The 24,742-nt window shown below is 36.1% G+C and overlaps 1 protein-coding gene and 2 pseudogenes across 1 annotated transcript in view; 2 read left to right on the forward strand and 1 right to left on the reverse strand.

Annotated features, from left to right (window-relative positions):
* C6H14orf39 (chromosome 6 C14orf39 homolog) overlaps positions 1 to 24,742 on the forward strand; it is a 121,360-nt gene that overhangs the window by 16,290 nt on the left and 80,328 nt on the right. The gene's annotated exons all lie outside the window — the stretch shown is intronic.
* LOC123618892 (small nucleolar RNA U3) lies at positions 8,841 to 8,910 on the reverse strand (annotated as a pseudogene).
* Positions 14,411 to 16,100, forward strand: LOC105074741 (NAD(P)H dehydrogenase [quinone] 1 pseudogene; annotated as a pseudogene).

The raw sequence follows: 24,742 nt of genomic DNA on the forward strand, positions 1-24,742 counted from the left end.
TGTTGAAAATTTGTATGTCTTCATTGGAGAATTGCTTGTTTATGTCTTCTGCCCATCTTTGGATTGGGTTGTTTGGGGTTTTTTTTATTATTAAGTTGTATGAGCTGTTTATATATTCTGGAAATTAAACCTTTGTCAGTCTCATCATTTGCAATTATTTTCTCCCATTCCATAGCTTGTCACTTTGTTTTGCTTATAGGTTCCTTTGCTGTGCAAAAGCTTGTAAGTTTAATTAGATACCATTTGTTTATTTTTGCTTTTATTCCTATTGCCTGGATAGACTGCCCTAGGAGAACATTGCTAAGATTTATGTCAGAAGATGTTTTGCCTATGTTTTCTTCAAGGAGGTTTATCATGTCTTGTCTTATATTTAAGTCTTTAAGCCATTTTGAGTTCATTTTTGTGTATGGTGTGAAGAAGTGTTCTAACTTCATTGATTTACATGCTTCTGTCCAGTTTTCCCAACACCACTTGCTGAAGAGACTAATTTTTCTCCATTGTATGTTCTTGCCATCTTTGTTGAAGATTAATTGACTGTAGGTCTGCGGGTTTATTTCTTAGCTGTATATTCTGTTCCATTGATCCATATGTCTGTTTTTATACCAATATCACGCTGTTTTGATTACTGTATCTCTGTAGTATTGTCGTCTGGGAAGGTTTTTCCTCCAGCTTCATTCTTTTTCTTCAGTATTGCTTTGGCAGTTCTGGGTCTTTTGTGATTCCATATACATTTTAGGATTATTTGTTCTAGTTCTGTGAAAAATGTCATGAGTAATTTGATAGAGATCACATTAAATCTGTAGATTGCCTTGGGATGTATGCCATTTTAACAATATTGATTCTTCCAATCCAAGAGCACTGGATATCTCTCCATTTCTTTAAGTCATCTTTAATTTCCTTAATCGATATTTTATAGTTCTCCATGTATAAGTCTTTCACCTCCTTGGTCAGATTGAAGTTTTAGATCTGGCTTATCTAGATCTTTACCTGACAGTGGGTTGCACATGATTATGTATGTATGGAATCTTCCACTATCTCTCCACTGCCTTTCTTTTCAGGTTCATCTCTCATTTCTCTTCCTTCCTGGACTTTATACTCCAGGTATGCTCAACAAGTCATCTCTAACATTCTTGCCTTTTCAAATGAAGCACTTCTCTTCCCATTTTTAATTGGCCTAACTCCAGTTTTTCCTTCACATTGCTGCTTATATGTCATTCTATCAAGAAACTTTTCCTCATCTTTATCTAACTCTGTTTACAAGGTAGGCTGCAGATGGATTTAGTACTTAACCTATATGGGTTAAACTATAAAGTTAATAGAAGTAATATAGAAAAAATATCTTTAATGGCCTAGGTCGGGGAAGCAAAAATCATAAGGAGAAATGATGAACGTGATGATTCTATCAAAATTTAGAGTTTCATTCAACAAATGAATATACAGACAAAGGTAACAGACATGATAAATTTGGAGGAAATACTTGCAAGGACATAGTATATAAAACATGTAAGGTACTCCTACAAATCAACAAGGAAAGAACAGAAACTACAACAGAAAAATGGGCAAGGGTTATAAACAAGCAATTCATGGAAAAAGAAACTCAAACGGTTAACAAGCATGTGACAAGAGCTCAAACATTAGTAATTAGAAAAGTGAGCATGAAAATAACGAGGAAAGAGCACTTTACATGCATCAAATAGGCAACACTTAGGTGATGTGAAGTGCTGTCAGGGAGTGGAGCTGGAGGAAGCTTCATGCCCTACTCAGCACTTTTTAGAGAGCAGTTTGGTGCTCTATGGTCAAATTAAGTGCAGCTAGTCCGGAAAAGCCACCAGTTCCCTCCTAGTCACAGATCTCAGGGAAATCTTTCCACAGGTCCATAAGGAAACATATTTGTGGATGTTAATTTTGAGTTGTTTGTGTACTGGGAAACTGAGGGCAAAATTAGGTGCCCATTACTGGGAAAGCAGAAGTGAAAAAAGTGTGGTAGATACACACTATGGGTATAAAACAATTCAGAAGTGATAAATTACATGTTAATACAGTAATGTGGAAAGACCTAATAAACATGATGCTGAATGAAAAAGTAAGAAATAGAATGAGGTCTGTAGGACAATATGGTTTAGGAAAATGAAAAATATAAACTAAACACTACATGTTTCATAAAAACATATAAGAAGGGACTTCTGGTTTCCAGCCCCAGACAATATAAAGAGCTTGAAGACTGTCACTCCCATCATCGCAAGATGAAAGCTGAACAAACTGAAAATCAACAACCCTTCTTAGATTCATCAGGGACGTGAGGCCACAGGGTAGACTGCTGCCCCCAAACTGCAGAGACAGATGGGTGAATACAGGGACTCAAAGCTTAACAGGAGCAGAAGCCCAGAGCTGGAGGAACAGCTATCAGTAGAAATTCTTTAAATTTTAATTGACCAGTTGCTAAGCATCCAGCTTAGACTAGCTTGAGTGTTAAAAACTCCAAAGGGTCCCAGTCTTAGGGTATTACATTTTCATGAGTTTTATCTCTAGAAGTCCCCACCAGGTTCTTAGGGTAGAAATTAGAGAAAATAATCCTCTGGTACATCTGACAGGGGGAGAGAAGAGTAACCATTTTGAAATATGGTTATTTCCTGAGCTCACTGTTCTTAACAAGCCCTGTCCTCGAGGGAAACTATTTTACCAAAACCTGATCAATTGGGGTTTTCCCAAAGCCTAACCAGTCTGGGGAAAGGAAGTATCCAACTCCAGCTCACACTGGCCTTTGACATAGAGGTAAAGAAATACCCAGCTCAGGCTCACTAAAAGACTGAGGCCTAACCACAGGACTGTACATTTCCCTTCCCCCAACACCTCAACAAGGCTTCTGTGTAACTAGGGATAACAACTAAAAGAGCTGAAAGCCTCAGATTCTATTTAAGGAAATCTTAGGGAAGCCCAAAGGCAGCAGAGGAGACAAAAACAAGGACACCAGAGGAAATTTTAGCCCCTGACATCACAGCTACAGCAAAGAGTAAACACAGCCTAGCTCCTAGATGGACTAGGGGATACAAAATGGTACAGCCACTCTGGAAGACAGTTTGGTGGTTTCTTATCACAAAGTCAGACATAGTCTTTCCACGCACTCCTAGATATTTACCCAAATGAATTAGAAACTTCTGCCCACACAAAAACCTACACACAGACACTTAACAGCAGCTTTAATCATAATGATTAAAAGTTGGAAGCATCCAAGATGTCCTTCAATAAGTAAATGGATAAACAAACTGTGGTATATCCATGCAATAGAGTATAATTCAGTGATAAAGAGTAATGAACTACCAAACCATGAAAAGACATAGAGGAACCTTAGATGCATTTTACTAAGTGAAAGAAGCCAGTCTGAAAAAGCTGTATGTATACCTGTATAACTCCAAGTGTATGGCATTTTGAAAAAGGTAAAACTACAGAGGTAGTAAAAAGATCAATGGTTGCCAGGGGTTTAGGGGAAAAGAGGGGTGAATAGGTAGAGAGTACAGAGAATTTTTAGGGCAGCCAAACTATTCTGAATGATCCTGTAATGGTGGATACATGTCATAATACATTTGCCAAAACTCATAGAATATACAACATGGTGTAATGTAAATAATAACTTAATAATAATAATAATAATAATAATAATAATAATAATAATAATAATAATAATAATAATATATCAATACAGGTTCAATATGGTTAATAATAATGTATTAATACAGGTTCATCAATTGTGCCACTCCAACACAAGATGTTAATAATTACAGGACCGTTAACACTGGGAATGGTAGTGGGGTTAGAGAGATAATATATAAGAACTCTGTACTTTCTTTTCAATTTTTATGTAAACCTAAGTTATCTCTAAGAAGTAAAGTACATTAATTTTTTTTAACAGCTTAAAACAAAAGCAACTGCAAGACCCAGCACAGGGAAATGGAGAAGCCAGTATGCCTGGGGACTTTTGTTTTAAGCTCTTTCTACTTGGCAGTCCTGAGGTTGATCGTGATAACCTGGAAGATACTAAGTATTGTAATAATACTTTATTAATAATAATTTATTAATAATAATAGTCTTCAATTCTCAAGAAAGCCCCATCCATCTGTGATTTTATAATCAACAGGTACACATCAACACATTAGAATGATTGCCTATTTGCGGAGAGGGGAATAGGAGTGAGGAATGGGAATAAAAGGTCTAAATATATAAAACTAGAGATGACCTTATACAGACCAATGATAATGATGTGTCCTGTGCAGAAGGTGATTCTCTTAACTTTTGTAAAATGACTTTAAAATTTATCAGTAATTCTCATTTGGGGTGGAGAGTGCCATACCACAATCTCTCCAGTATGTTACAGTGGATCAAAGGCTGAAGAGGAATGAATTAGGTAGTCTTACCAAGCTTGTTGAAAGTGGTTTGATATAGTGAAAAGAATGCCAGATAATAGTCAGAAATGAGTTCTGCTTAGGCTACTTCAACAGCATAGGCAAGAGATGAAAGCCTGAATTACACAAGCAATAGCAGGAGTGCATGCAAAGGTGCTTTGGAAGTAGAATCATTAAAATAGTTTGTATTTGGGGGTATGAAGGGTGAAGAAGAAATCAAGGATGACTATATAATTTCTGCTTTGGATGACTAGGAAGGTAGAAAACACAGATGGAAAGGGAGGTTTGGGAAATGGGTAAGAGAAATTCAGTTGGGGTGTATTGAGGTTGAGGTGTGTGGAGGTAAGGAGACGCACCTCACAGAAGCTGCTCACTAGGGGCAGCTTGCTGGATCAAGAGCTCCAGGTGCTGCTGTGCACTGACATCCATTATATCAATCAGACCCAGGCCAAGCCTCCCATGTGTGGCTCCCAGCCAGTGACTGGATGTGGCAGGAGTGCCAAACAGGTCCTCTAGGTAGATTTAGAATTTCCTCCTTTCATCAGCAACGTTGGTTGGGGACTCTCCATCAGCCTTGCCAAAATTTCTTAGAACTGCATAGCAGTCTATGGTTCTTCCACTCAACTCCCCTTCCTCCTTTCTCCCCCCAAAAAAGGGACAGACTAGTCTGCCAGCCTTCACAGCCTCACTGACTTCCTCTCCATTTTTCCTCACCAGTATTGCCCTCAGTTCATCTCCTGCACATCTAATTCTGTTTTGGCATCTACTTCTCTGACAACCTGTGCTGACACAAGGTGTTATTGGGACATCCACTTACAGACACCTAGCTGACAGTAACAAATATACGTTGAGAGCTTTAGAGAGGTTATATCAATTATCATGCAAGTAATAGGAAACCCAGCTCAAACTGACTTAAATGATAAGAAAATTCATAATCTCGTAATCTCACTCGACAGGGAGTCCATAGGGAGGATAAGGTATTTCTAGGAATGGTATGATCAGGGCTGTGGCTACATTTCTCCCAGACTCCTTTGGTTCTTCCCAACTCTGGTTGTGGATTTTGTCCTCAGGTGATTGTCTTAATCAGAGACAGCTCTTCTTCCAGCCTCAGCTCAAATATCTCACATTCTGTGGAGGTTTACTCAATCAAGTCAGTTGGATGCCATTTTCCTTCCTTTCAGAATTGATTGTCTTAGTTCAGGCTGCAACAACAAAAACACTGTAGACTGGGTGGTTTAAGCAACAAACATCTGTTTCTCACAGTTCTGAAGGCTAGAAAATCTAAAACCAAGTCATTGGAAGATCCACTCTCTGGTGAGAGCTTGCTTCCTGGCTTATAGACAGCCACCTTCTCACTATATCTTCATTTAACTTGGAGAGAGTTCAACTCTTGCATGTCTAGTCTTTTTTTTAACCTGTTTTTCTTTTTCTTTTTTTAAATATGATTTAAATGATTTACAATGTGTTAGTTTCAGGTGTACAGCAAAATGATTCAGTTATACATACATATATGTATAAAGAATATACATATATTCTTTTTCTGATTCTTTTCTGCTTTATGTTATTACAAGATACTGAATATAGTTCCCTGTGCTATACAGTAAGTCCTTGTTTATCTATTTTATATATAATAGTGTGTATCTGTTATTCTCAAACTCCTAATTTATCCCTCCCCACTTTCCCATTTGGTAACCATAGTTTGTTTTCTATGTCTGTGAGTCTATTTCTGTTTTGTAAGTAAGTTCATTTGTATAATTTTTTTTAGATCCAACATATAAGTGATAGCATATGATATTTGTCTTTCTCTGTCTGACTTCACTTAGTATGATAATTTCTAGATCCATCCATGTTGCTACAAATGGCATTATTTCATTCTTTTTTATGGCTGAGTAGTATTCCATTGTGTATATATACCACATGTTCTTTTTTTTCTCCAAAGAATACATTGCTTAATTTTGTTTGGTTTTGAATTATATAAACATGTATCTTGATTGTTTTTTATTCAACTTGATTTTTTATTCAACAGGAGAATGCACGTAGCTGTAGTTCATTCATTGTCACTGCTACATAGTATCTTTCAATGTGAATATACCATATTATTTCCTGTTGATCGATATTTGGTTCTTTCCACATTTGTTAGGTTTTTTTTCTATTATAAATGATGTTGCTGTGAACATTTTGGAACATGTCTCTTCACATATATGTGCAAGGATTTTTTTACGGTGTATATTTAGGAGTTGTTACTAGGTCATAGAGTATGTGTTTGTTTAACTCTACAGTATAATATCAAATTGATTTCTAAAGTGGTTGTATCAGTTTTGACTTAGACTAGCAGTGTTTAAGGGTTCTCAATTATCTATCTCCTTGTCAATTTTTGGCATTATCAGACAGGCTAATTTTTGTTGATACATAAAATGTTATTCATGTAGTTAATTGACATTTCTTTATCACTAACTCTTGCTATGTAATATAATTTTTACATCTATACAAGCTAGTCATGTTTCCTCTTCATATCTATTTCTTTTTTTAAAATTGAAGTATAGTCAGTTACATTGTTGTGTCAATTTCTGGTGTACAGCATAATGTTTCAGTCATACATACACATACAGATATTCATTTTCATATTCTTTTTCATTAAAGATTACTACAAGATGTTGAATATAGTTCCCTGTGTTATACAGAAGAAACTTACTGTTTTTCCATTTTTGTGTAGATTCTTCTTGTATATCTGAAGTAAGAGTTATTCTACCAAAGTTCAGTAGGTATTCTGTGTGAATTGTTTCATATGTAGATGCAGTTTTTGGTATTCAAGAGAGACAGTGAGCTAGTCATCCTTCTACTCCACCATCTTGGCAATCTCCTCATTATCACATGTTCTTTATCCATTTATCCATTAATGGTCTGTGTCCATTCTCATAAGATCACTAACCCCACTCATGAGGGCTCCATGACCTAATAGCCTCCTGAAGGCCCCAAATACCATCACATAGGCAATTAGGACTTCAACATATGAAATTTGGGGGACACAAAAATTCAGTCCAACGCTTGAATCTATTTGGTACTATTTTATTTTGCTTGTCAAAGTTAATTGTTTATATGGCTGCCTGTCCTAGACTAAAAGGGAAAGTAAAAACAATATTATATTAACTTTTATCCCTACTTAATGCTTTGCCTTTGGTTGATATTTAGTGAATATTTATCCAATTAAATTTACTGTCATTTCTTTGAATAGAGAAATGGAAATGGAATTTGTACTTGAATTCATCTAACATTTCAAAATAAACTAGAAAAGGAAGTACACAGAAAACATTTGACATTCACTCATGGCATTTAGTCTCATTAGCTAGTGCAATAATTTGCTGATGTGGACAAAGTGCAGGAAGATAGAAAGAGCATGTGGACAGATGGGTCAAGTATAAGACTTGAAATTTGGAAATAGTACATTTGGCTAATGTGTTCCAAGCTATGATTTTCAACATAGGGAAAGGATTTAGAAGTCCATCTGTATTATTTCCTGGAGGTGTTGACCTAATATTTTGCCTCAAAACCAACCAAACAAAAGTAAAAAGAAATACAATCATAACTATAGAGGTAAAAATAAATAACAAATCCTCATACTCAAAATTAGAAATAAAATAGAAAATGTTATCCCACCTATATACAAACCCCTATGTTTTAAATTTTTGAATTTTGACTCTCAAATAAAGAACTAGTAAAGACTATAAATCCTGTAAGATGATTAAGAGAATAAAAGAATTGTTGAGTGAAGATTGACTGACAACACCAATCTTGGGTGTAGAAAAATAGTCTGAGAGAAAATATAATCAAACACTAGGCATTGCTTAAGATGAAAACAGAACATTTCTGTCAAATTACAAAATTCAAAACTTAGGGGGCACACTTTAATATTTGACAAAGCAATTTTAAAACAAGTAAGAGAAAACAATTTTTTTAAAAGGCAGTTTTTAAAAAAATTTTTAATTGAAGTATAGTCAGTTTACAATGTTGTGTCAATTTCTGGTGTACAGCATAATGTTTCAGTCATACATGTACAAGCACATATTCCTTTTCATTATAGTTACTGCAAGATATTGAATATAGTTCCCTATGCTATGCAGTAGAAAGTTGTTGTTTACCTATTTTATATTTAGTAGTTAGCACCTGCAAATCTTGAACTTCTTGTTTCTCTCTTCCCACATCCTTTCTCCATGGTAATCATAAGTTCATTTTCTATGTCTGTGAGTCTGTGTCTGCTCTGCAAATCTGTTCATTTGTGTCATTTTTTTAGATTCCACATATAAGTGATCTCATATGGTATTTTTCTTTCTCTTTCTGGCTTGCTTCACTTAGTATGACGATCTCCAGGTCCATCCATGTTGCTACAAATGGCATTATTTTGTTCTTTTTTATGGCTGAGTAGTATTCCATTGTATATATACACACAACACAACTTCTTTATCCAGAAACTTCTCTAGTAACAAACTGTAGAAGTGATTCCTGAAAGTATAGTCTTTAACAGGCAGTTTTAAAACTCAGTACTCCAAGAGGTAATATGGACTAAGCTGTATTAAATTCAGGGGTATTCAGTTCATACCAAGTTATAAAAATTGGGCCACTTTAGAAACACACAGAAGTATTTTGAAGTTAATGTTGGCGGAGAACCATCATGCCCTTCTGCCAAATACCTTTTTTGCCATGGATGGACCTGTTGCCTAAGATGAGTATTTTTTAGTGATCAGTAGCCACCTGCTCCTCTTGGTGGACTGTGAATGGATCCAAAATTATGAGTTCATTGGCTTTCAGTTTTATATGTGTCTAAGGGACTATTTACACATAATCCACTGTTATAGATGAGTTGTGTCCCCACCTCCAAATTCATGTATTAAAACCCTACCCCCCAATGTTACTGTATTTGGAGATAGGGCCTTCAAGGAGGTAATTAAGGTTAAATGAGGTCATAAAGGTGAGATAATTAAGATTAAATGAGGTGATAAGGGTAGGGCCCTAATCCGATAGGACTGGTATCCTTATAAGAAGAGAGAGAGACACCAGACTACCCTGTGAGGACACATCAAGAAAGCACTGTCTGCAAGCTGAGGAGAGAGACCTCACCAGACACCAACCTGCTAGAACCTTGATCTTGGACTTCCAGCCCATAGAATTGTGAGAAAATAAAATTCTGTTGTTTAAGGCACCCAATCTGTGGTATTTTGTTATGGAAGCATGAGCAGACTGATACACCCATTAACTGAGTCACTAAAACTAAGTGAAATAATAAAATTTGGGGGAGTCCATAAATAAAAAGCAGTATATCACCCAGAATACATATATATATATATACACACACACACATACATACACATATATATAATATATATATAATATATACACAAATACACACATATATATAGTTTACATGTATAGACTGATTATGTGCTGGGGCCTGTTCTATGTACTTTACATATAAACACTCTTTTAATCTTTATGATTACATAAGGCTGGTGCTATTATTAACTCTATTTTACAGAAGATGAAACAGACCTACCCCCTTCAAATTAGTAATTTTCCTAATATCACAGACTGGGTTTCATACTGACTCCAGACTATGCCTCTAATCACTGAATATCATATAGAACAGTTCTGTTCAATAGAAATATGATGTAAACCACGTATGTAATGAAAATTTTTCTAGGAATCACATTTTAAAAAGTAATGAGAAACAGGTAAAATTAATTTTGGTAAAATCTTTCATTTAACACAATAAATCCAAAATATCATTTCAATAGGTATTTAGTATAATTATTAATGATCTATTTTAATTCTTTCCTTAGTACTTAAGTCTTCAAAATCCAGTGTGCATTTTAAACTTACAGCACATCTCAAGCAAAATTTATATTTCAAGTACTCAATAGCCACATGGCTACTAGCTATTGTATTGGACAGCTCATGTGTATAAGGCATTATAGCTTAGTAAGAAGCCCGGACAAGATTCTGCAAAGCTCCTACTTCATATATACACTCATAGTTGGATTTCTTCCAATTTTTCAGAAGGATGTTTTCTTATCACAGCATACCATTAGTGTTGTCTCAAGTTGGTTGTGGTTTTAAACTGCTACTATTAGTGTATGAATGAAAATATTTGTAGAATTGCTATTGCTTTTTCTTGTGAGTGTATGTGTGGTTGACATTTTGATATTATCAAGTTCTTTTTTCCCTAGAAAGTAGGAACATGTAGAGTAGGACTTCCTAGCCTTTTCCCCACATATAGTTACAAAAAAAGATAAAGAAAACTACTGAGGTAGATGGATTATTGGCTTGACCTGGACTAGCACTGTTTACTTTATTTGTTTATAGTAAGTAAGACATAATTGTGAGATATGGTTAAAGGTGCTTATATGACCATGAAATAGAGTGATGCTAACCAGTTTACATAAATCCATCATGTCAAATGCAGTAGAACTGTGGGCCTTCCCATGACCTTACCATACAGGTATGGTTTAGAAGTATTCTGAAGGGGTCTTTCCCCTAACATTAGCCTAACTCCAGTGCATACAGAGAAGTGGTTATTTCTAAACCAAATGAAAAAAAGAGCTTCACCATGTTATAATGCCCACACATTTATTGTCTCTAGATTCCAAGGATAAGTGGATAAATGTGATGGTTCACATTTGCCCTTCAACTAGTTAGAATTGGTTCTCTAAGGCAAATGTTTCTCCTCCTTTGCTTTCACTTTACCAAATGATTGGAGCTGAAGCAATCTCTTAAAATGGTCGTGATGCACTCAGTGTTTTCTAAAGTAAAGCACTGTAACCATTTAGATCCTTCATCATTATTGCAATGCGTCCAGTGGCTCTTCTTGTAGAATTAATACATGGAGCTTCCATTAAGTGTTCTCAGAATCTACTCATAAATAGGCCAATCTATTGTCCTCTCAACTGAGTATTCATATATAAGAGTTGAAAAATATTCAGAAACATCCCCAGTCAGGAGGGAAAAAACCACACACAGCAGTTTTGATAAGAAAGAGTTGCTCTTTAAAGGGTTCTTAAGAGATGGGGTCCCCAAGGGATGGTAGAATAAATAAACTCTCAGAAAAACAGCTCAGAGTTTGGAGATCTGATAGTGGCCCTCCAAAACCCCCAAATGGTTGTCAACTTAGAAAATCCATGGAGAAAAAAAGATTAAGAAAAACAAGCTGATTAGACTAGCAAAAAAGAAGAGAAAATATTACAGCAGTCTTCAAATATATGAACTGTGCCTTAGTCAAGAAGCCTGGGAGCAAGTGGAAGGAGCCTAATTCAAACTAGTTGAAGTGAAAGAGACTATTATCTGTTCACATGACTGAGGAACATCCAAGGAACACCTGCCTTTGGGCATACCTGGGTCTAGGGTCTCAGACAATGCTTTCTTGATTCTCTTTCCTTATCTGTCTCTCTTTTCTGCTTAGTTTCTTTCTTTTCTGTTGTATGTGGCATTCGTCCCCATGGCAGAAATACGGCCTCTGGCAATGCAGGTGTCATTGCTCTATAGTTCTGGCTCCAAAGGGAGAGAAAAAACTGTCCCTTGGCCTCTAGTTTGGAAAATTTCATGAATATTGATTGTTCTGAATGGATTACTTACCAAACTCTCCAGTTGGACCAGTCACCGTGTCCAGGGGCTCTAGTCCTGTGATCAGCTTAGCCTGGCTTACAGGCCTGCCGTGGGTGGTGTGATGGGGAGGGAAGGTAAGATACTGTGATTAGCAGCTCCATCAGATCCACAGAGAATGGAGGGGAGGTAGTGCCTCCAATTGGAATAGTGAAAGATAAAAATAGTTAAGTGTTTTCCAAAGGTATTGAAGAAAATATAGTTAAGGTTCTAGGAGTTCTAAAAAAAAGCATTTTTAAAATTTGGAGATTTTGTTAAAGTAGCTTCCAATTCAGTAGGTTTGTGTCAATTTCCAGTGTACAGCATAATGTTTCAGTCATACATATACATACATATATTCCTTTTCATATGCTTTTTCGTTATAGGTTACTACAAGATATTGAATATAGTTCCTTGTGCTATACAGTAGAAACTTGTTATTTATCTATTTTATATATAGTAGTTGGTATCTGTAAATTTTAAACTCCCAGTTTATCCCTTCCCACCCCCTCTACCCCCTGGTAACCGTAAGTTTGTTTTCTACGTCTATTAGTCTGTTTCTGTTTTGTAAATAAGTTCCATTATGTCTTTTTTTTTCTTTTAGATTCCACATACAAGTGATATCATATGATATTATTCTTTCTCTTTCTGGCTTACTTCACTTAGAATGACAGTCTCCAGGTCTACCCATATTGCTGCAAATGGCATTATTTTATTCTTTTTTTATGGCCGAGTAGTATTCCATTGTATAAATATACACAGCTTCTTTATCCAGTCATCTGTCGATGGATATTGAGGTTGTTTCCATGTCTTGGCTATTGCATATAGTGCTGCTATGAACATTGGGTTGCATGTATCTTTTTGAATTAGAGTTCACTCCAGGGGAATAGTGTAGCTCAAGTGATAGTGTACATGCTTACCTTGCATGAAGTCCTGGGTTCAATCCCCAGAACCGCCATTAAAATAAAATAAAAGAAACCAAATTATCCACCCCCCAAAAAAGGGTTGGGTTAATAACAGTTGCTCACTGTATTGTTATAAATAATGAATTAGATAAGGCATGCAAAAATAAAGATAAAAAAGAAATATGCCACAAACACCTAGCATGGTGTGTCTGCCATATAAAAAGACCATTAGTAGAGTTCCCTCCAGATATATGCCCAGGAGTAGGAGTGCTGGATCATATGGTAAGTCTATTTTTAGTTTTTTGAGGAATCTCCGTACTATTTTCCATAATGGCTACACCAAATTACATTCCCACCAGCAGTGTAAGAGGGTTCCCTGTTCTCCACATCCTCCCCAGCAGTTATCTTTTGTGGGTGTTTTGATGATGGCCATTCTGACTGATTTACTTTTCTCTGATAATTATCAATACTGAGCATTTTTTCATGTGCCTATTGGCCATTTGTATGTCTTCATTGGAGAATTGCTTGTTTAGGTCTTCTGCCCATTTTCGGATTGGGTTGTCTGGTTGTTGTTGTTGTTGTTGTTGTTGTTGTTGTTGTTAAGCTGTATGAGCTGTTTATATATTCTGGAAATTAAGCCCTTGTCAGTCGCATCATTTGCAAATATTTTCTCCCATCCCTTAGGTTGTCTTTTTGTTTTGCTTATAGTTTCCTTTGCTGTGCAAAAGTTTATAAGTTTAATTAGGTCCCATTTAAACATGACTTTTTTAAACCTTCATCCAAGTCCAGAATGAAAATATTGACTTTAGATGGTTACCTGTGGCAGGCACTATGATCCTCCTTGCTGTTAGAGAACTTTGGCTCAAGCTGTTTTTCTAAAATCTACCCTTTTTCTTCTTTCTGAAATAAGGAGATTACCTTTCCATTCCAGGGTTCTGCCACCTCTCCAGTTGTCCATTGATCCTCTGAGATTCCTTGACTCAGAGACCACTTGAGCAAGTTCTTCTGGGTCCAAGAATGTAATTCATTAAGATTTAGAAATTTGAAGTCATTTAATGTGGCTAAGTGCTCCTTTCTGATATCTACCTATTGGACAGTCATTTACTGATAATTACTTAAACTATGAAAAGGGTTAAACAGATTCTTTAGTGTGGATAGAAAGCTGATAATGCCTTACATCACGCTAAATGCCCAATACATGAGTGATTGGATGGACGGTTATAGGGTGATTGAATGAGTGAATGAATTTCTGACCAGTTTGAGTGTCTGTAATAGTGTTAGTGATACCATTGGGTGTTGACAATGAAAGTACTTCTTCACTAGAGGAATAGGATTTGTGATTTATACAAGTTAAGATACTATAGACTTGTGAAGTCTCCCGGGTTGCAACCGGTGCAGCAGTGGAGACCTTGTCTCTACCCATCCCCGGCTTGAGTCCCCCCGGCAACCAGGAGCTCAGCCAATCAGCACACCGCCAGAGCCATGTCTGTAAGAAAAGCACTGATCATGCTAGCGCACTCAGAGAGGACGTCCTTCAACTATGCTATGATGGAGGCCTCTGTAGAGGCTTTGAAGAGAAAAGGATGGGAGGTCATTGTGTCGGATCTGTACGCCATGAACTTCAATCCTGTCATCTCCAGAAAGGACATCACAGGTAAACTGAAGGACCCTGGGAACGTTCAGTACTGTTCTAGCTTATAAAGAAGGCAGCCTGAGCCCAGATACTGTGATTGAACAAAAGAAGCTGGAAGCGGCAGACCTGGTCATTTTTCAGTTCCCATTGCAGTGGTTTGGGGTCCCTGCCATCCTGAAAGGCTGGTTTGAACGCATGCTCATAGGGAAGTTTGCTTACACGTATGCTGCCATGTATGACAAGGGACCTTTCCGGAATAAGAAGGCAGTGCTTTCCATCACCACTGGCGGCAGCGGCTCCATGTACTCTCTGCACGGTATCCACGGGGACTTGAATATTATTCTCTGGCCCATTCAGAGTGGCACTCTGCATTTCTGTGGCTTCCAAGTCTTGGAACCTCAACTGAGATAATAGCATTGGCCACACTCCCCAGGATGCCAGAATTCAGATCCTGGAAGGATGGAAGAAACGCCTGGAGAATATTTGGGATGAGACGCCGCTGTATTTTGCTACAAGTAGCCTCTTTGACCTAAACTTCCAGGCAGGATTCTTAATGAAAAAGGAGATTCAGGATGAGCAAAAAAATAAGAAATTAGGCTTTTCTGTGGGCCTTCACTTGGGCAAGCCCATACCAGTGGACAACCAGATCAAAGCTGGAAAATAAGATTCACAAGACCTGCATTCCTTCTAAAATGTAGGCAAATCTAGCTTTCTTTTTCAGGCTTCCTTGACTTGCTTGCTTCTTTAAGATTTGTGTTTTTTCTTTTTCCACGACAATAGGAGAGAGAAAAGACTGTATTCATAAATATAACTGATTCTTATGATTGCTATCATGGCAAAATCTGATTCGGCTCAAGACACCTCTGAGGATAATGAAGACAGGAAAGGTATAGAAAGATGCCGGACAGTATTCTTTAAGGTCCTCAGCACAATTTAATCCTTCTCTTTAGGGATATATTTTTAGGAATAAATCTGACTAGAGAGCACCCAACGTCTCAATTATCTATTTTTCTTTTAAGTCCCTCTCTGTGGTTCATGGCAGAAGGGAATTGCTCAGAGAAAGAAACGATGGAATCTGTCTGACCTAAGGTACTTGTTTAGTAGTTACTACTCTATGCTTATTTGTGATACATGTTGTCTTTAATTACTGCACAGTGACTATTATTCCTAATATGAGTGTCATTCTTCCTTCAACTTTTGTTGTTAGTATACAATCCACATAGATACCTTGAAATGAAAAGCTAATAAAAATCTCTTCTTTACCTCAAAAAAAAAAAAAAAGATACTGTAAGTTTACTAGTTAAGATGTTATAAGTCAAATACCAAGCTGCTTCCCTCAGCTAATAGGAGTGTTATTTTAGCTAATTATAAATTAGTATCTAAGTAGATTATGTGTCAAAAGACCTGACTTTTAAGTTTTAAGCTAGCAGAGATTAAGACCTTTTTTTTAAATCTATAAACCTACTTAATTTTGTTGTTTTTTAGCATTATCCATTACCTTGGTTTATATGATTTCATTTAGGTCATCAGATCTTTTAAGTTATGGGAGTCTATGATTGAAAACAAAATAAAGGAGTCCTTGGATAAGAAGATTGGGAATGACTAGACAAAAATCTCTAAGATCCCTTTCAATCTAACATTTTACAAGTTTTTAAAATCAGCTTTATTGATATATATTTACATACAACAAAGTTCATCTATCTGAAAGTGTAAATTTCAATAAGGTTTTAAGAAAATGCTTTTTTTTTTTTTTTTTTTTTTTTACTGGAAAGAAAAACACTAATTAGTAGATGGAGAATTTTGAGTTCTCTTTTATCCTTTATTTATTATATGAAACAATTTTATTTGAACACTTTGCATTTAGCCTCAACATTAATGTCATTATCATCACCAGGGCTGTTTGTTCCATTTATTGACGCCTCTAACAGAATTTTCTAGAGTACATCATCTTCATTTCTATATAAATTATTTGAGCTATTGCACTTTCTAAACCAGAGCATGGTGCTAGCACTGCATGCATATTACATTAGGAAAGTAGGTTCTTTATTTCATGTTGTAGGTGAATTTTCTCTACAACAAAACCACTTTACTTAGTTATTATTTTATTTATTTAGTTTTAATTTAACTTTGAATAAACAATGAATCACCTGGTTATAAATTAAAATATACAAAGTATACAGTGAAAAGTCTCCTCACCTCATCTCCTGTCTGCTCAGTTGCTCCCCGAAATTTGAAATCACTTTATAGTTTCTTTTGTATCATACAAGAGTATATTTATTCAGATACAAATAAATATAAATACAGGTCTCACTTGCCCAGCTTTTAAAAAACATTGGCACCCTTCAACATTCACCATTTTCCCCTAGCAATTGATGAGCCAATTCTTCTTTTATTTTTCCTTTGCAAAAGAAAATACTTTTTATTATTTTTAGAACTTCAGATTATTCAGACTAAAATTTCCTGAAATTAAACATAGAGATTCCAGATATTCTTTAGTGATGTCCATTCATCCATTTAATTCATTCCCTCGTCAAAAATCTATTGATTTTCTGCTGTGTCAAAGATTCTGTACTCAGTGCTTTTTTTTTTTTTAACATTTTTTATTGATTTATAATCATTTTACAATGTTGTGTCAAATTCCAGTGTAGAGCACAATCTTTCAATTATACATGAACATACAAATATTCCTTGTCACATTCCTTTCTCTGTGAGCTACCATAAGATCTTGAATATATTTCCCTGTACTATATAGTATAATCTTGTTTATCTATTCTACAGTTTTGAAATCCCAGTCTATCTCTTCCTACCCCCCACCCCCTTGGTAACCACAAGTCTGTATTCTATATCTATGAGTCTATTTCTGTTCTGTATTTATGCTTTGTTTTTGTTTGTTTGTTTGTTTGTTTTAGATTCCACATATGAGCGATTTCATATGGTATTTTTCTTTCTCTTTCAGGCTTACTTCACTTAGAATGACATTCTCCAGGAGCATCCATGTTGCTGCAAATGGCATTATGTTGTCAGTTTTTATGGCTGAGTAGTATTCCATTGTATAAATATACCACATCTTCTTTATCCAGTCACCTGTTGATGGACATTTAGGCTGTTTCCATGTCTTGGCTATTGTAAATAATGCTGCTATGAACATTGGGGTACAGGTGTCATCCTGAAGTAGGGTTCCTTCAGCATGTAAAACAATGAAGCTAGAATACTCCCTTACACAATACACAAAAATCAACTCAAAATGGATCAAAGACTTAAACATAAGACAAGATACAATAAACCTCCTAGAGGAAAATATAGGCAAAACATTATCTGACATACATCTCAAAAGTGTTCTCCTAGAAGAAATAAAAGCAAGAATAAACAAATGGGACCTAATGAAATTTACAAGCTTCTGCACAGCAAAGGAAACCATAAGTAAAACAAAAAGACAACCTACTGTACTCAGTTCTTAGAGGATTACAAAGATTATGAATCTTGCCCTTGAAGAACATGTAATATAGTAGGAGATATAAGACATGAAGCTAAATAACTATGAGAGATGTATAAAATGCCACAGCAGTTCAGAGAAGGAAGAATTAGTTAAATCCTGTGGATAAAGGAAGGCTCTGGGAGGAAAATGGCCTTTGAACTGAGCCATGAATGTTGGGTCTACGTACCTGTGGAGATGAGGTGAGAGAAAAGGAAGAACGTTTTAGGTTATATCTCAACACTCTTGTTAGCAAGTGACAGAGACTAAAAGTAGCTTAAACAAAGGAAAAAAAAGTAGAAAGGTAATATATTAGTTCCTGTAAACAAATCCAGAAAAAACAAGGCTGGAGCTAGCATCAGTGTCAACAGCATATAAAAACTTTATTAGTGTTAGCCTTTTCTGTCTCTCCTCCCTCCATCCTGCTGCTTCTCCTCAAGGCTCCTTCTTGTAACAAATGATATAGTTGCCACTAATTTTGGCATCATATTCTTACTGTTCTCAATCCAAGAGTAAAGAGATAATTATTCCTTTGCTTCCAAATCAGAAATTTTGGGAAAGAACTGGCCCAGCTTGGTGGTTATAATGCACTGTGAGTTGGATAGGGAGGGGCTATGTTTGGCAGTCCCACCAGAAACACACTGAATTGGGGAGGAGCAGTGCTCTAAGAGGGCTGCTACCAGAGGAAGGTAAGAAGGGGTACACGGCAGGTACGAGGCATGGAGGTTCACTTACTACATGAGCAAAGGCATGAAGGCAGAAAATTAGAGTGTGCTTTGAGTATGATGAGAAGCTCAGTTATGTTTTAGAAGCAGAGCTGGGACAAGTATGAGGGAAGCGAGCCGTCTATGGTGCACAGTAAAGGAGCTAATCACTCTCACGTGCCAATCCTGAATTTGTAAAACTTTGAGAAGAGTGCCTCCTTAAATTTTGTACTTTAGGCAGCTAGCTTGTCTCAACCTAATCCTGGCCCTATTTAGAAAGAAAGGATGGCCAACAGTGTTGAAAATCAACAGGCTGAATAGTTTGAGGACCAAGTAGAGTGACCTTTGAGGGAACAGTTTTGATTGATGGAATGATGCAGGTGAAAACCAGATTGCAGGAGGTTAAGAGTAAGTGAAGAAATGAAGGCAAAGAATGTAGGCTACTTTTTCATGAAGTTTGGTTGTTAAGGGATGATAAGGAAGGAAGTGCAACTTGAGGGAAAAGCTGGTGGCCCAACAAGTTTACTTTCATTTTATTTTTGATTTTGGCAGTATCTGACCCCAAAAGCAGTCATCTGCTTCCTTGGAATGAGTTGAAGCGATCCTGGCTCCCTTCCAACCAAAATTAATTTTCTACTAGCCTACTAGTGATGTCTGAATTGCTACCATTAGTGATTTGGGGTTATTGAATTAAAGGATTATCTCCTAGCAGTAACTACCCTCCCAGGCCCCCATCTGTAAGTAATTCATTAAGCTTTTAGCAGCTATTTGTGTTGATGTGAATTGGTTTATTTGATTTTTTGGTGACAACTGAGAATAGATTTTGATAAAGGGAGGGTGAAGAGCACTGAAGAGTTTTAGGCAGTTTGGGATGCGGCATTTGCTAAAAGGCAAAGTAAAGACCTCACCTCCAAAAAAGAAAAGGTAACCAGGTTCTAAGAGGTTACCTTTCTACCTCAGTTCTTCCCAAGGCCAACTTTCTATTTGCAATCTTAAGCTCTCCCTCCCTTCATCAGTGAATCACTTTTCAAGGCAGTTTTGAGTAGAACCCTGTCAAAACTTTCTGAGAAAATATATTTTGTCCCAGATAATAGAAAAGAGTGCTGAACTTGGTACCAAAACAGACATATAGACCAATGGAACAGAATAGAGAGCCCAGAAATGAACCCACAAACTTTTGGTCAACTCATCTTTGACAAAGGAGGCAAGAATATACATTGGAATAAAGACAGTCTCTTCAGCAAATGGTGTTGGGAAAACTGGACAGCAGCATGTAAAACAATGAAGCTAGAACTCTCCCTTACACCATATACAAAAATCAACTCAAAATGGATTAAAGACTTAAACATAAGACAAGATACAATAAACCTCCTAGAGGAAAACATAGGCAAAACATTATCTGACATACATTTCAAAAATTTTCTCCTAGAAGAAATAAAAGCAAGAATAAACAAATGGGACCTAATGAAACTTACAAGCTTCTGCACAGCAAAGGAAACCAGAAATAAAACAAGAAGAAAACCTACGGAATGGGAGAAAATTTTTGCAAGTGAAACCGACAAAGGCTTGATCTCCAGAATATATAAGCAGCTCATACGACTCAATAAGAAAAAAATAAACAACCCAATCCAAAAATGGGCAGAAGACCTAAACAAGCAATTCTCCAAGGAAGACATACAAATGATCAAAAAGCACATGAAAAAATGCTCAATAGCACTAATTATCAGAGAAATGCAAATCAAAACTACAATGAGGTATCACCTCACACCAGTCAGAATGGCCGTCATTCAAAAATCCACAAATGACAAATGCTGGAGAGGCTGTGGAGAAAGGGGAACCCTCCTACACTGCTGGTGGGAATGCAGTTTGGTGCAGCCACTATGGAAAACAGTGTGGAGATTCCTCAAAAGACTAGGAATAGACTTACCATATGACCCAGGAATCCCACTCCTGGGCTTGTATCCAGAAGGAACCCTACTTCAGGATGACACCTGCACCCCAATGTTCATAGCAGCACTATTTACAATAGCCAAAACATGGAAACAGCCTAAATGTCCATCAACAGGTGACTGGATAAAGAAGAGGTGGTATATTTCTACAATGGAATACTACTCAGCCATAAAAACTGACAACATAATGCCATTTGCAGCAACATGGATGCTCCTGGAGAATGTCATTCTAAGTGAAGTAAGCCAGAAAGAGAAAGAAAAATACCATATGAGATCGCTCATATGTGGAATCTAAAAAACAAAAACAAAAACAAACAAACAAACAAAAACAAAGCGTAAATAAAGGACAGAAATAGACTCACAGACAGAGAATACAGACTTGTGGTTACCAGGGGGGTGGAGGGTGGGAAGGGATAGACTGGGATTTCAAAATTGTAGAATAGACTACACTGTATAGCACAGGGAAATATACACAAAATGTTATGATAACTCACAGAGAAAAAATGTGACAATGAGTGTGTATATGTCCATGAATGACTGAAAAATTGTGGTGAACACTGGAATTTGACACAACATTGTAAAATGATTATAAATCAATAAAAAATGTTAAAAAAAAAAAAGAGTACTGAACTTGAAGTCAGAAAATGTGTTCTCTTCAAATGTTCACTGGGCATGTGCAGAGGCAGAATTACCTTGAAGCAAATGATGCTTGGGTTTCAAAATACCTCACCTGCACAGGCCCCTTTCAAGGCCCTGGGAGGGACTCTAGCAATATGTTCACACAATCATTCATTTTTTAAAAATTAGCAAAATAAGATAATTTAACTACAGTAGACTATTCTCTTTCCACTCCTATTTCCCCTTTGTCACATTTCCCCTAGTGCTGGGTGGCACTTGTCTAACCATAGTCATTTTTATGATCCAGTAGCTAAAGGGAGGTTGAGTTGGAGATACAGTTAGTTTGGATTTAGCAGTACACATTTTTATGGTTTGCTGTCACTTTTGTGTATTGTTAGGTTATCGCTAGCTGCTTCAGTGCAAGGATGTCTTGCAGGAATATTCCTACTGCCCACTGTGCTGATTTATGTATCACAACATGAATGTTTAAGGCTCTTGATCACAAACTGGTTAATGAATGTTAACTAATGCAAAGATCATTTAAAGTGGATCACTGTTTAAGGAAACTTGAAATGTCATAAGAACTTACTGCTCCTGTATGAAAGAAACTTCACAGAGGCCTTCCCAAATTTAATACTAAATTAAATATGGCATTGCCAATAGTGAGCTATGAAGCTGAAAGAAACCTTTCTAAATTATGAATACTAAAAATACTAGAAATCAACCCATACTATAGGAAAGACTGAATTATCTTTCTATTTAAGATTGTATTATAAGAAGCAATCAAAGAGCATACTGAGGTAAAAAATAGGGAAAAGTATTCTAGAGGTTTATACAACAGTTAATTAATAAAATTACTTTGTTATTATTTGGATTTTGTGATGCTTGTTATATTTGCCAGGTTTTAAAATTTTGTGATTGGTGTAATTTCTTTTTTTATACCCAATTTTTAAAAATCAAAGTATAGTTGATTTACAATGTTGTGTTAGTTTCAGATTCTTTTCTGTTATAGATTATTACAAGATATTGAATATAGTTCCCTGTGCTATACAGTGGAAACTTGTTGTTTATGTATTTTATATATAGCAGTGTATATCTGTTAACCCCAAACTCCTAATTTATCCCTCCACTCTTTCCCCTTTGGTAACCATAAGTTTGTTTTCTATGTCTGTGAGTCTGTTTCTGTTTTGTAAATAAGTTCATTTATATCATTTTTTTAAAGATACCACATATAAATGATACCATATGATGTTTGTCTTTGACTTTTGTCTGACTTACTTTACTTAGTATGATAATCTCTAGGTCCATCCATGTTGCTGCAAATGGTATTATTTCATTCTTTTTAATGGCTGAATAATTGTGTATATATATATATACACACATATATATATATATACACACACACACAATATATATATACAACATACTATATATATAATATACATATATACATATATGTGTGTATATAACTGTACCACATCTTCCTTATCCATTCACCTGTTGATGGACACTTAGATTGTTTCCATGTTGTGACTATTGTAAATAGTGCTGTTATGAACATTGGGGTGCATGTTATCTTTTCAAATTAGAGTTTTCTCCAAATATATGCCCAGGAGTGGGATTGCTGAATCATATGGTAAGTCTATTTTCAGTTTTTTAAAGATCCTCCACACTGCTCTCTACAGTGGCTATATCTATTTACATCCCACCAATAGTGTAGGAGGGTTCCCTTTTCTCCACACACTCTCCAGCATTTATTATTTGTAGACCTTTTGATGATGTCCATTCTGACTGATGTGAGGTGATACCTCATTGTAGTTTTGATTTGCATTTCTCTAATAATTAACAATATGGAGCATCCTTTGATGTAGCCATTGGCCGTATGTATTCTTCTTTGGAAAAATGTCTGCTTAGGTCTTTTGCCCATTTTTTGATGAGTTTTGTTTTTTTGATATTAAGTTGTATGGGCTGTCTGTATATTTGGAAATTAAACCCTTGTCAGTCACATCATTTGCAAATATTTTCTCCCATTCTGTAGGTTGTCTTTTCATTTTGTTTCTGGTTTCCTTTGCTGTGCAAAAGCTTGTAAGTTTGATTAGGCCTCATTTGTTTATTTTTGCTTTTATTTCTTTTGCCTTGGGAGACTGACCTAAGAACACATTGCTACAATTTATGTCAGAGAATGTTTCGCCTACGTTCTCTTCTAGGAGGTTTATGGTGTCATGTCTTATGTTTGTCTTTAAGCCATTTTGAGTTTATTTTTGTGTATAGTGTGAGGGAGTGTTCAGTGTTCTGACTTCACTGATTTACATGCAGCTGTCCAGCTTTACCAACACCGCTCACTGAAAAACTGTCTTTTCTCCATTGTATGTTCTTGCCTCCTTTGTTGAAGGTTAATTGACTGTAGGTTTGTGAGTTTGTTTCTGGGCTCTCTATTCTGTTCCACTGAGCCATATGTCTATTTTGGTGCCAATACCATGCTGTTTTGATCACTATAGCTTTGTAGTATTATCTGAAGTCTGGGAGGGTTATGCCTCCAGCTTTGTTCTTTTTCCTCAGGATTTCTTTAGCAATTCTGGGTCTTCTGTGGTTCCACATAAATGTTAGGATTATTTGTCCTAGTTATTTGAAAAATGTCATGGGTAATTTGATGGCGATCACATTAAATCTGTAGATTGCTTTGGGTAGTAAGGCCATTTTAGCAATATTAATTCTTTCAATCCAAGAGCATGGGATATCTTTCCATTTCTTTGAATCATCTGCAGTTTCCTTTATCAATATTTTATAGTTGTCATTATGTAAGTCTTTCACCTCCTTGGCCATTGGTTTATTCCTAAGTGGGATTTTTTAGATGCAATTTTAAAAAGGATTGCCTTTTACTTTCTCTATCTGATATTTCATTGTTAGTGTAGAGAAATGCAACAGATTTCTATATGTTAATCTTGTATCCTGCTACCTTGCTGAATTCATTTATCAGTTCTGGTGGTTTCTGTGTAGAGTCTTTAGGGCTTTCTATCTATAGTATCATGTTATCTGCATATAATGATAGTTTTACCTCTTCCCTTCCAATTTGGATACATTGTATTTCTTTTTCTTGTCTGATTGCTGTGGCAAGGACTTCCAATACTATGTTGAATTGAAGTGGTGAGAGTGGGCATCCTTATCTTGTTCAAGATTTCAGCAGGAAGGCTTTCAGCTTTTCACCATTGAGCATTATGTTCACTGTGGGTTTGTCATAATAGTTTTTATTATTTTGAGATATGTTCCCTCTATACCCACTTTGGTGAGAGCTTTTATCATGAATAGATATTGAATTTTATCAAATGATTTTTCTGCATCTATTGAGATGATCATGTGGTTTTTATCTTTTCTTTTATTGATGTAGTGTATCACATTGATTGATTTGCATATGTTGAACCATCTTTGCAACCCTGTTTT

Source organism: Camelus bactrianus, chromosome 6, assembly GCF_048773025.1.
Source record: "Camelus bactrianus isolate YW-2024 breed Bactrian camel chromosome 6, ASM4877302v1, whole genome shotgun sequence".
NCBI lineage: Eukaryota > Metazoa > Chordata > Mammalia > Artiodactyla > Camelidae > Camelus > Camelus bactrianus.